Here is a 12364-nt window from a genome sequence, read left to right as displayed (position 1 = left end):
AGATATTAGATAATTTAGATTATTGTTTATTTTTAAATCGTGGTAGTGTTAGTAAAGTGCCCAAATTACACACAACTTATACTCAACAATGTACAAATTCCTAGAACTCCAATAAAAAATTAACAAATCATAAAAGGAAAAAAAAAAAAAAAACAAAAAGATTACCTTATAACAATTTGTATCAAACAAGAACCAAAAAAATTCCTCCTACTTGTTCATGGAGTGAAGGGACCACATACTTGTTCTTGCTGTTTAAGTTGAATCGAAGAGACAAGTTTTGCTAAACGATTGAATCTCCGAATTCAAAATTCCCTTTAACATGAAATTCTCACAATTAATTTTTAAAAAAAACCATTTAACCTATGTATAACACAAGTGAAAGGTAGTAGATAAGAGATAATTTAGATTATGGTTTTTCTTTACTTCATCGCAGTGTTATCGAAGTACCCTAAACACACAATTTTTACTCCACAATGTACAAATTCAATTCCCTGAAAATCCATCAAAAATATTATATAAAAAAAAGATCAAAATTATACCACTTTAATTATATTGTATTGTATCAAACAAGAACAAAAAAAAAAATTCCTTCTATAGTATATATCTTATGATCTTGATCATGGAGTGAAGGGATCTTAGATTCACAATTAACTGAAAAGAAAAAGAAAAAAAAAACCCATTCATTGAAAGGTGGTAGATAAGAGAAAATTTAGATTATATATACATGGCTGCACTTTAATTCATCGTAATCTTATCAAAGTACCCAAACACACAATTTATACTCTACAATGTACAAATTCAATTCCCTCAAACTCCAATAAGAAAAACTCATAAAAAGACTGAAAGAAAAAAAAAAAAGAAAAAGATCAAATTATACCAATTTGTATCTGACAATAACAAAAAAAGAACTTCCCCTATAGTATCTTATAATCTTCTTCATGGAGTAAAGGGATCTCAAACTTGTTCTTGCTGTCTAAATTGACTCAAAGAAACGGGTTTCGCTAAGTAAGTGGGGTTGTCATACCCGGGCATGGCCACAAGAATCTTTGGTTCCATCTCAGCTGGTGGAAGACTCGGCTTTACTGGCTTTTCTACATCGTCGTGCTGTGAATTATCCATAGACCTATTACGGTATGAGCAAGCAAGGATAAGTAACGATAACGCGATGAGGCCTAACATCGCCGCTAAGCCTCCGAAGAGGTATGGAAGTGGCGAATTCCATCTCCACGATTCGGCTGCGGCACCTGGTGGTGTATTTTCAGGCTTCATATCTCAAACTAGTGTTATCTTTTTTCTTTTTCTTCCTCTCCAATTCTTAGCTTTGATGGTGCAATGGGTAAGAAGAAGTTATTTATAGAGGAGAATTGGGATTACTTAGTTCTTGGATTAGAATAGAACAAAGGTGCTCTTGAGTTTGAAAAGTTTGGTTCATTGCTTCAACCTTACGAGTTCAAAGAATTGTATGAGTTGTAGAAGGATCTTGGTACATTGGAGTTCCAATAATAGCCCTTGTGTTTATGAAAATTATGTAATTAAATTCAACTTGGGAAACAGTGAGATAATCTTATATTCTCATCCACTATAAAAGTAGTAAAATTCATTAAGGAATGTCTTTGGGAGGATAAGTGTATTCCAAACAAGGGTTAGCTCTAATTCTGGATTTGGTTCTAAATTCCAATCCACTTTTCCTGAACTCCCGGAAGTTGGTTGCAACCGTACTACATGTTACCTTTTTCATGACATGTGTCAGTCTTTTTCCTAGCTGACCCATGAATCTTAAGTCTACATTATGACCATCTAATTTTACGGAAATATTCAATTCAAACCCCCTAATTGTTTGTATTTGACAAATATATTTCTCTAGAAAATTAGTAAATACTTCGTCTATGAAAAAGGATTGTTATTAGAAACACTCGATTTTTTGGATTTTTTGTGTTCTTGCTATAGTTAAAAGATCCTCTTCAGATAACTCATCCAATCCAAAACATAAGGAAAATGCTAGAGGGATTGTGTTATTCACTACGTTTCACACTGCGTTGACATAGAGGTGTGCACGGAACCATAGGTGCTTTTCCTTGTGATACGAGCTAGAAGCATCTATGATTTCATGCACACCTCCACACCAGTGCAGTGTGAAACACAGTCACTCCAATACATGCTCAACTCTTTGCACAATACGAGATTGAAGCATAATTTTCATTGAATCTGAAGGATCTATTATTAGATTTCTTCATCATGGGCTTTGAATCCACCATTAGTGTCACAACGAGGAAATCGAGGTTCAGGTTGCAACCCAACTCCGTGGAGTACAGGATCAAACTCATAATCAAAACGGGTCTCTGAATAATACTTTTTTTGATTGATTAGTTAGTAAGTATTTGCTATTTTGAGAATTGGAGGGTATCTTCGTAATTTCAGTATAAAAAAATTCATGTTTCATGAGTTCTCCCGCAAAGAGGAAAAAGAAGGAACGAGTATGAATCTGTCCTTGTGCATCTTGTCCAAGAATAGGATCCACTAGACGTGCCCTTTCAGCTAAAGAATCTCTTTTCTTTTCCTTTTTTTCCCATTTTGTCCGAACTCATTATGTCAAACCCAATTATCAATCTCTCCCTTTTCTTTTCAAGAATGACCAGTAACTCCTTCCATGTCTTCGACATGAAAAAAACACAAACACTTTAATGTGTTTACCTACCAAACTATCCCTTTTCAACTGTACATATATAATAAATAGATTACATGTCCACCATGAATATAAAACTGAAACACCATGAAAACTTCGACATCTATACGCTTCCTTGACCACACGATTGTAGTGGTGTAGATGTTTTGGAACGTCGTAGTCCCAATGAGTACCAAACAAACCACATTAATTAATTAGATGTACTCGAGAAGATAAACATCACAACCTCAATGCATATTAGAGAATTAGATAAACTTTTTCATTGAGAAATTAGGATTAAAGTTAGAAGAAGCACATAAGTTGAAGATTCTAAAAAAGTAAGAAAAATTCAAAAGAACGTGAATTGAGGGAATTTAGAGTACATATAGACACATTCGAATAGAGAAACCTGATTTGCACTATTAATCCAGAAGCCTTGCTAAGGTTTTTGGGCACGTCATGTGGAGGAAAAATCGATTACAATTGGTTATTCCATCCCAGCCTTACTAAGGCTTTTGGGCTAACCACCAGTCTTCCCTCCTCATGGTGTGCCCACTTTGAAGCTTTGGTAAGGTATGCTTGACATTGTTAAGCTAGGGCTTTTCTATATTTTTAGATTAGGCTTGAGATCATTTGCGGGAATCTTTAGTAAGTCACACACTTTGAAAATTGTGTCACAATTATTCATATCCCGGTTATTTTTCTCTAACTTCTTGTTGGTGAGGTATATGCCTAATATCCTCCGACATTCAAGTTAGTAGCAATCTATCAATATTCCTTTATTTTGATAAGTTTCATTTTCATATGGGACTCGTGCAATTTGAAGTTTGATTGCAATGATCTCCATGATATTTGGGAGTATGATTTATTTTCTTTTATTTGAGCAATTCATGTGGTCTAATTTCCTCTTTAGATTGCCCATTGACTCATGATTTTCTGACTCTTCTGATATAATCCTCGGGATATAGACCTGCACGTATTTATGGGGATGTGCAATTGTGTATCTCGAGGGAAATCTATGGCTCTATGCACATGCCACGTCAGGAGAGTATAGGGGGAGTCAATTTATCAATATTCTTACCCATTTAAGGATCAATTGTGCCTTTGAGACAATTTTTACCTAAAAGTCAGAGGTTAAGTTTTGAACAACATGACTGGACTCCAATCCTAACTTGGCGGTGTCAAGGGGAGGCCTTGACTAGGTTAACACGACTCTGATATTACACACTATTATGTTATAAATAAACATCATTGTAAAATCACACTATATGATAAAATCACTTATGGTGTTTATTTATAATATAATGATGTGGTAATAACATTGCAATAAAATTACTTATGATGTTTATTCATAAGATAATGATGTGGCAATATCATTGCTCTAAACTAATCTTTCTTTGAAAATATCAATCATAGAAATCTTGAAGGGATTACTGGGTGGTTTGGAATAAAATCATGTTTTTGCCCCTAAAACAATGATGATGATGATGATGTTAGGGGAGCGGGTCTCATGCGCTCTGACATAGTTTGAGTTTGTTAGCATTGGATATCAAGGGTATAACAAGGTTTATTATTGGTTGTTTAGTAGAAATAAAAAATTGAGGCACTTAAGATAAATAAGTATTTAAGTCTCCTTCACCTAGCAAAGAAAGAAATATTCTAGCTATTAACTTTTACTTTATCTAAAAGATAGGGTATTCTCCTACTTGATTACCTATTAATTAATTATGAAATTACATAATCTACCTAATCCAAAAGGAGAAGTAAAACTTATGATTCAATCGTGGATAGGGTTTGGCCAAGGGTTAACAAGCACTCAATTATTCGTTCTTTGTGTGTAAATAACTACAACACAAAACTAGTTCAATATTGGAAAAAACAAAAAAAGAAAAAAAAAGGTCAAGGACTAATCTTGACTCGGACTAGGTTTGGATTGAACCCGAAAATTTAAGTTTTCCAAATAGGCACAAATCAATTGTTTGCCCTTTTTTTTTTTCTTTTTGAAATCAAGGTATATGGGCCTCTTAGAGCACCCGACGAATCCTCGGAGGAAGTCATCCCCTCCTCCCCCAAGAAATTTCCAGGCACTTTTAACCTCTAATCAACTACTTTCTAAATTAAAAGGGAGTTTTATCAACTTTTGAGGTATGTAAGAAGTTTGTAGCACTTTATTACTCTTATTATTGTCATGTAGTTACATTTAATTGTGCTTATGAGCTAGGCAGAAGACGAACACTTAGGCCCCCAAAATAATTTTGTTAGTTTCCTCGCACTTTCATAAATTTTTTTTAATTTTTTAGAGATAGACGGGAAAGTAACTCTTGAATATTATCATTATGGACCCTTCTTTTGTTCCTTGAGATTTGTATTACCTTGAGGAACATCAAACAATGTACACTTAGAGATAGAGCAACTCAATAACTTGTGGACTACAAGTTGTGGATGGCCTCAACCCCCGAAAAGATCCTCTCTTTAAAAAAGGAAAAATAATTATAATAATTCTATCTTAATCCCATTAATTATATCTCACAACAAAAATCTTTGCAATCTCATTCAATCCACTTTATTCTTTTTTACTATTATCTTGATGTTCTATCACCATCTTAACAAATACCACGTTTTGTCAAATGAAGGGATGGTGGTGACATCATCTTCAAGACATGATCGTGAATATATCAAAGTCCAATAGACCTACACGATGGATAATAATAACCACCATATTATCACTTCATGGATTCGATGGGTTCTTGACCTAAATGTCTCCTATGTGAAACCCCAATAGAAAGGTGGGGCCCAAGTCCAAACCCCCCTTAAATGTGTACAAGAGTTTTAATTTAAATGAGTTTTGGATGGAATCAACTTTGACAAATATGGTAAGATCAGACCTTTGTATCTGTTGCTAGTGCTTAACACATGTCATCGTCCAATAGGCCTATGAGCTGACTAAACCAAGTTTCCATGGGAAGATTGTTGGCCAAGAACCCATAGTTTTCTATCTCCAAATAGATGCCACGTAGGATGAATGCTTACTTGGAGGATTAGGATCAAGAGGGAAAGATAGTGGTAGTGGGTAAAGGATCCTTTTGATTAGAAAGAGTGGGAACAAATCTTGTTAGTGGGCCCACCAAGTTCCAACACCAATATCATGGATCCTTCCCAAACAGAGTAAAATAAGTGCAAGTAAGTAAATAAATATAAAGAAGTATTAAAATATTCTATAACCTAGTTGCCCATCTCTTTTTTGGATATTATGCAATGTGTAGGGGTGTTTGGATGCAATGAGAACTCTGGTTAGGGTAGGACTTAATAGAGAATAACCATAAACTATTTATGGTATCAAAAATCAGAATTATTCTAAGAATAATTAATGCTGAAGTGACCTCAAGATTGAACCTCACATGGCACATCTTGATGTGAAAGTGCATAGGAATCATACATGTTTTTCATCGAGGAGGTTCCAACACGACTCTGATTCTAATTAATATGCATATCACTTCGAGATACGTATAGTTGACTTTAAGATGTGAACTAGATAAAAGTCAGATATAAAAAGAGAAACAGTGAGAATATTGTAAGGTGACAAGAGTATATATGCTACCACAATTGGTAGAAAAAACTAGGGTATAAGGATCGATCGACACGATTTTAAGTTTGATTAATTATTTACTATGTATCCATCCAAGAATAAAATTCCGACGCTTAATGGCTTATGAATCACTTTAGATGGAATTTAGAATCTAAAATGTCAAACAAAAGAAAATCGATCTAGAAGGATCTCTTGTTCCAAATAAGGAACACGATTACTATAGAACCCGATCCACGCTAAATGGAATCCAAACATAAAAAATTATAAGGATATCTTAGTAATCACCCCTATGACAAATTGGTGATATTAGGTTTACATTCCTGCAAAATGCAAAATTAGGTTTACCCCCTTAACCAAAAATCACCATTCGTTTTTTGTCGATGAATTAATGATAAAATTTTGATTTTATTCTGCCAAATTTGGAGAGGATTACCAAACATCTCAAATAAATGCTTTAATGCTGAGGTTGGAAGCTCATTATGGGACTCCTAGTCCTATAATGAACCTAACCAAATCTATAAATAAGGGTAAAACCTCTACATTAAAACATGTAATCTAAGTTATTTGAGTTTGGATACCAAGAATTTGAAAATTCAATTTGATTTGCTTTAGGATTTTAGGGCTTTTGTTGAGTGACTTTGGAAAAAAATATGTTATGTACGTTCATAAATGTTTAGGGACAAGAGTAGTTTAATTTGGGTACATTAGATCTAATTACAAGCATGGGCAGAGGGAGTCCTGAGTGGGTATACATGTGAGAAGATTCTATGGAATCTAATTCCTATATTGTAGGGGAAAGTGGGTTACTGGTAATTTTCTTCTTCTTTATCCGTATTAAAATCTATGTTAAGCCTTAATGAAAATTATGGAGAGAAAATATTGAAGTTCTAATTGGATTTGGATACCAATTGATTATTTTAGAGGTCTGATCTCTCTCAAACGAGATTATTCGAGATCTTTTTCCTATTTTTTTTTCTTCTTATTTTTTAATATCTAATTGAAATAGGTTCATATCAATTGGTATTTCTTTAGATTATTCTGTGTCAATCGTTATACCAATAACCATTCTTCAATCATCATTCAACGACACATTGTTTATCTACAATATGAAAGTCTTATTTGGATTTTGAGACTAACCATCACAAATTGGTTATTTTAGGGGTCCAATCTATCTCGAATGAGATCAACTTTCTCATCTTCATCAATTTTACTCTTTTTTGTTATTTGATTATTGAGATACACATTGGGTATGTATCAATTGGTATTAGAGCTCAACGATCCTGAAATTACTTTGTGTCGATTGTCATACCAATCATCTTTCTTTAATCATCATTCTGCTGCACATTATTAATCTATAAAATGGAGATCATGAAATCAGATGAAACATTCATAGAAGTAATTAATTCGATAGTGATAACTAGAAAGAAGTTTTCAAGTTAATACAAGTCGGGTTGGCAATGGGTCGGGTTTGGGTCGGCTGTAGCTATTTCCATATCCGATTTTTTACCCACTTATTCAAAGGATATTCATATCCGACTATTCATCCACTTTTTAAAAGGATATCCATATTTGACTGTTACACAAAGTTCAAACGGATATCCAAGTTGGATATATATATAATTGTGAAGATGATGGAAGATCCTTAATTTTAGGTTATACATATATTTTATTGTGGATTTACCATACTAAACTCAGATAAACGGATATTCGGGTTGGAAAGAACACATATCCATATCCAACACTAAAAATGTTCGGATAAAAATAATTATCAATAAATTTACCTGAATCCTTAATCGGATAAAAAATTCATACCCACATCCGAATATCTTGGATAAGATGAGTTGAGTAAGAGGATATTATCCGACCCATTGTCAGCCCTAAGTACAAGTTATTTTGAGAGAGTGTTGTCACAAAATTGAAACACTTTTCCAAAGAAAGAAAGAAATGCTGCAAAAAAGAAAAACCAATATATTTCGTGGAGTAGATCGTCCTACAAATGGGAGTTAGATGTAGTCGAAGATCATTAGATAGAAACTTCCATTACCCTTGATTAATCATCGAAATTTTATCTTCATTCAAAAGGATTGAAATCTAACGTTGATTGCAAGCAAATCACTAAAAGACGATTAGTGTGGAATGTGTGTGTTAAAGATGTTGTAATTATTTTTAATATTATTTGGGATCTGGGAGGTTCTGAACCTTAAGGACAAGATCACATTCAAGGGGTCTTATCTATTGATTATATTTTCCCCCACTCTTGGGAAGTGTCATAACCCAATTAAGCCCTGTGACCTTCTCCAACAGATTGGTCTTTTGAAGTAGTTGGTTGGTTAACATGGTATCAAAGAGTTAGATTCATACAGATCACAGGTTCAATTCTTTCTACCCTTGTAGGTGAGGGGGAGTGTTGAGTGTATATTTTCCTCTACTCTCAGGTGTGTCATACTCTAGTTAAGAGTCCTGTGACCTTATATTCATAGTTAGATCATTCTCGATTTTTTTTCTTATTTTTTAATATCTACTTGAAATAAGTTCATATCAAAATATCCTCGAGATATGTGTTATTTGGATATATATAAATCTCAACCATTGAATTTCGTGTTTACATGGTTGGGACCATGTGTTTTCTCATGAATAGTTCTTCATGAATCATAGGAACCAGACCCAATCAGAAAAAAGATGGAAGGATGATGGTCATGGAGAGAAGGAATTGAGTAGAAAGAAGAGAAAATAATAATTTCATTTGTTTACTAATATTTCTTCAAGTATTGTTTTTGCAAAAATAATTATTATATAATCAATTCTAAAAACATAATTAACAATTTTTAAAGAATCATTACCAGAAGAAGTCTTAGTAAATGGCAAGTATCTCTAATCAAACAGTTAGTTATCTGTTATCCTACTCCATGTTTCCCTTTTATACCATATGGAACTTTCTTAAGCCCATTTACTCATGTGTTTGGCCCACCAAATAGTTGATCTACTCAACAAACTGATCAATGTTTAGAGAATATTTTTATCTTGGGCTTCATAAATATAATAAGTGGGCTTAAGCCCATGACAAGAATGATTGGACCTAATAACTAGAAGCTATCAACCAGGCTGATTATTTATTTGGAAACCTTTCATCCTGGTTAAGATAAAACTAAACCGAGACATGTAATTGGGCTTATAATACGGGCCCATCTAAATGAGTTCATATCTCATGAATGCTTTCCCTTGCATGTATAAGGGCCCATTTGTAATTTAGGCCCTGCTTGGTATGCTGCAAATCGTTTGCAAATGCAAATAATTTGCTAAAATCAATTTTATTAGTGCTTGGTTATACAATACAAATGATTTCCATTGCAAAAAATTAGTATGGATCAGTAACATTTTAAGAAATTTCAACAAATGATTTGCAGCACAAAAAGTACTGCAATTCATTTGCAAAAGAGTTGTGATAATTTGACTCTCGTTATTCATATGCTCTTTGTACGTCACAAAATCGAAGATCTTTTGCTTCGAGATACTCAAAAAAATTCATGGTTTTGTAACTACGAGTAGGGGTGTCAATGGGTATCCATTTACCCAAAACCGAACCGGAACCGAAATTGAAAACCCCGGTTCCAGTTCCCTTTTTATTGGAACCGATTAGAGTCGGATCTAATATGAAACCGAACCGATAGAAACCGGAACCATTAAGTTCTATCCGATGGGTACCCACCCACGGGTACTCGGAATCGATTTATTTTATCATTTATTTTTACATTATACATGATTCAAGGTAATCCTATATTTTAAAATTAACATATATGATATAAAATTCTTCAAATTTCATATAAACTAAATATTTGAATTTAAGAAGAGTCATTTCTTTTTAAATTTATTACTTGTAAAAGAAATACATTTTTATGTTTGAAAATAAAAGTCATTAAATCATCATTTTAGTGTAACAAATTATTATTAAGTTGATACTTTACAAATAATATGTTATTTTTTAGAAGAAATTTTTTATTATAATGATTTTGAAATAATTTTTCTCATTCGATTATTGAGAATCGGAACCGATGGGTACTCATGATTTTTGATGGTTCCGATTCCGATTTCACTTATTTTAAAATTGGAATTAGAACCGATAAGAACCGGAACCGATAAAATATAAAGGTTATGGTTCAAAATATCATAGGAACTGAACTAGAACAGAGCCATTGACACCCCTAACTGCGAGGTCAAGAAGCATACAAAGAGTATATGAAAAAAGAGTAAGAAGAATCACGATTCTTAATTTGCAAAATTATTAGACTCCAATCTATACCTATCAAAATTTTTAAAATGTATCTTATCAAGGAAATTATTCAAATAAATTTACCAAAATACCCTTCCTCAAAGATAAATTAAATTGCATATTGAAGTTACAAAAAATATCAAATAAACTTTTAAATTATATAAAAAAGGCCTCAATACTTATTGCGATAACATGCATATGAATTCTGAAAATTATATCTCATCATAAACAACAACTTGTATATAAAATTATAAAAATACCCCTCATTGGTTATATTACAAAATATCCCTCATCATAGAGGGATTTTTGTAAATTTATGCATGTTATTATAACAAGTAATAAAGGTATTTTATTAATTTGAATAATTTCTTTGATGATATATATTTTTATAATTCCAAAATGTAGGTTACTATACCTTTTGATAGGGATATTTTTGTAAATTCATGTATGTTAATTTAGCAAGTTTTGAGGGTATATTCGTAATTTGAAGATTTTTTTTGATGAGGTTGAATTAAGTTAAAATTATTTCCACGTTTTATTTTAATAAGAAATCACAACAAATTTTTTTTATTGCAAATGACAACCAATCACAAAAAAGATTCGTAACAAATCGCCCAATGATTACCAAGTAATAGTAAGTCTTTCATTGCAAACCATTCGTAGTGCAAATCATTTGCAAATATAAATGATTTGTAGTGTACTAAGCAAGGACTTAAAATATTAGTTAAGAAAAATTTGAAGATAACATGATAAAAGAATATTTCTATAATTTTCAAATACTAACCAATGTTATTATAGGATCTTGGTATTGTAAATTTATTGGTTTTTGACCAAAATGATCCCCCATAATATTAAGTTTAAATATAAAGATGGGGGCATTTTTGACCTTCAAAATTTTAGTGTCAACAAACACTTATTCCATTTTCTCCACAAATAATTGTAAAGATATAGCAAGCGAATTCGAATTTTGACGATCCAGATTACATATTCTTAAGATATAGCAAAACGACACTTAGTAAGACTTAAAATCTTATTATGTTTGTAAGGAAAGTCTTTTTCTTCTTGGAAAAGTGGACAACAAACATGAACTTGTCTTTGAGATATACACCTCTTTGACACAAGCTCATATGTATGGTTGTGTATCCCAAGAAAAAGAATCTATGATTCTAGCACATGCGACGTCAGAGGACATGTGTTTGAGGGGGGCGTCAAAAACATCATTATTCAAGATTGAAACATAGGAGTGGGGGACCTTCATTTTTTAACATTTAGGTTTCCACGTTCTTACGAGTCTTTTCTCCTTTGTCCACGGATCTGACCCAAAAAATTGGTAAATTAAATAATCCTATTAGTTAAGAAAAAAATAATATTAAATAAGTTAAACACTACTATTAGTGTAGAAAAAAACATTAAATTAATGGTATTATTATGGATGATTTCCTTATTATATATAAGTAAAGAGACTTTCCATGCCCTTTTTGAAAGAAATGAGAATTTTTTCTCAACAATAATATATTCTCCTCTTACAAGTCAAATGTAAACAAATTTTAACAAGCAGCATCAATGGAATGTTTCTGAGTTCAAATTTCAAACCAATATTTTAATAACAGAAATCATGGAAAACTTGTTAATTATATTCTATAAACTTGCAATTTGGTTTAATTTATTTTCATAAAAGAATTTTTAAAATAAATATGATTAAGTTGCTCTTAGTATAGGCTATCTAATTATATTGAACCCATTGTTCTAAGACTAGTCAAGTTGACTCAAAACCAGGTTGATTGGGTTTCAAGGAGATTTGGTCCAACCCTCGATTGAACTAACTCATCGAGATAATTCATCAATTTGT

This window comes from Akebia trifoliata, chromosome 9, assembly GCF_017979445.1.
Source record: "Akebia trifoliata isolate Shusen 1 chromosome 9, ASM1797944v1, whole genome shotgun sequence".
Lineage (NCBI taxonomy): Eukaryota > Viridiplantae > Streptophyta > Magnoliopsida > Ranunculales > Lardizabalaceae > Akebia > Akebia trifoliata.
Note: the sequence above shows the minus strand (reverse complement) of the source record.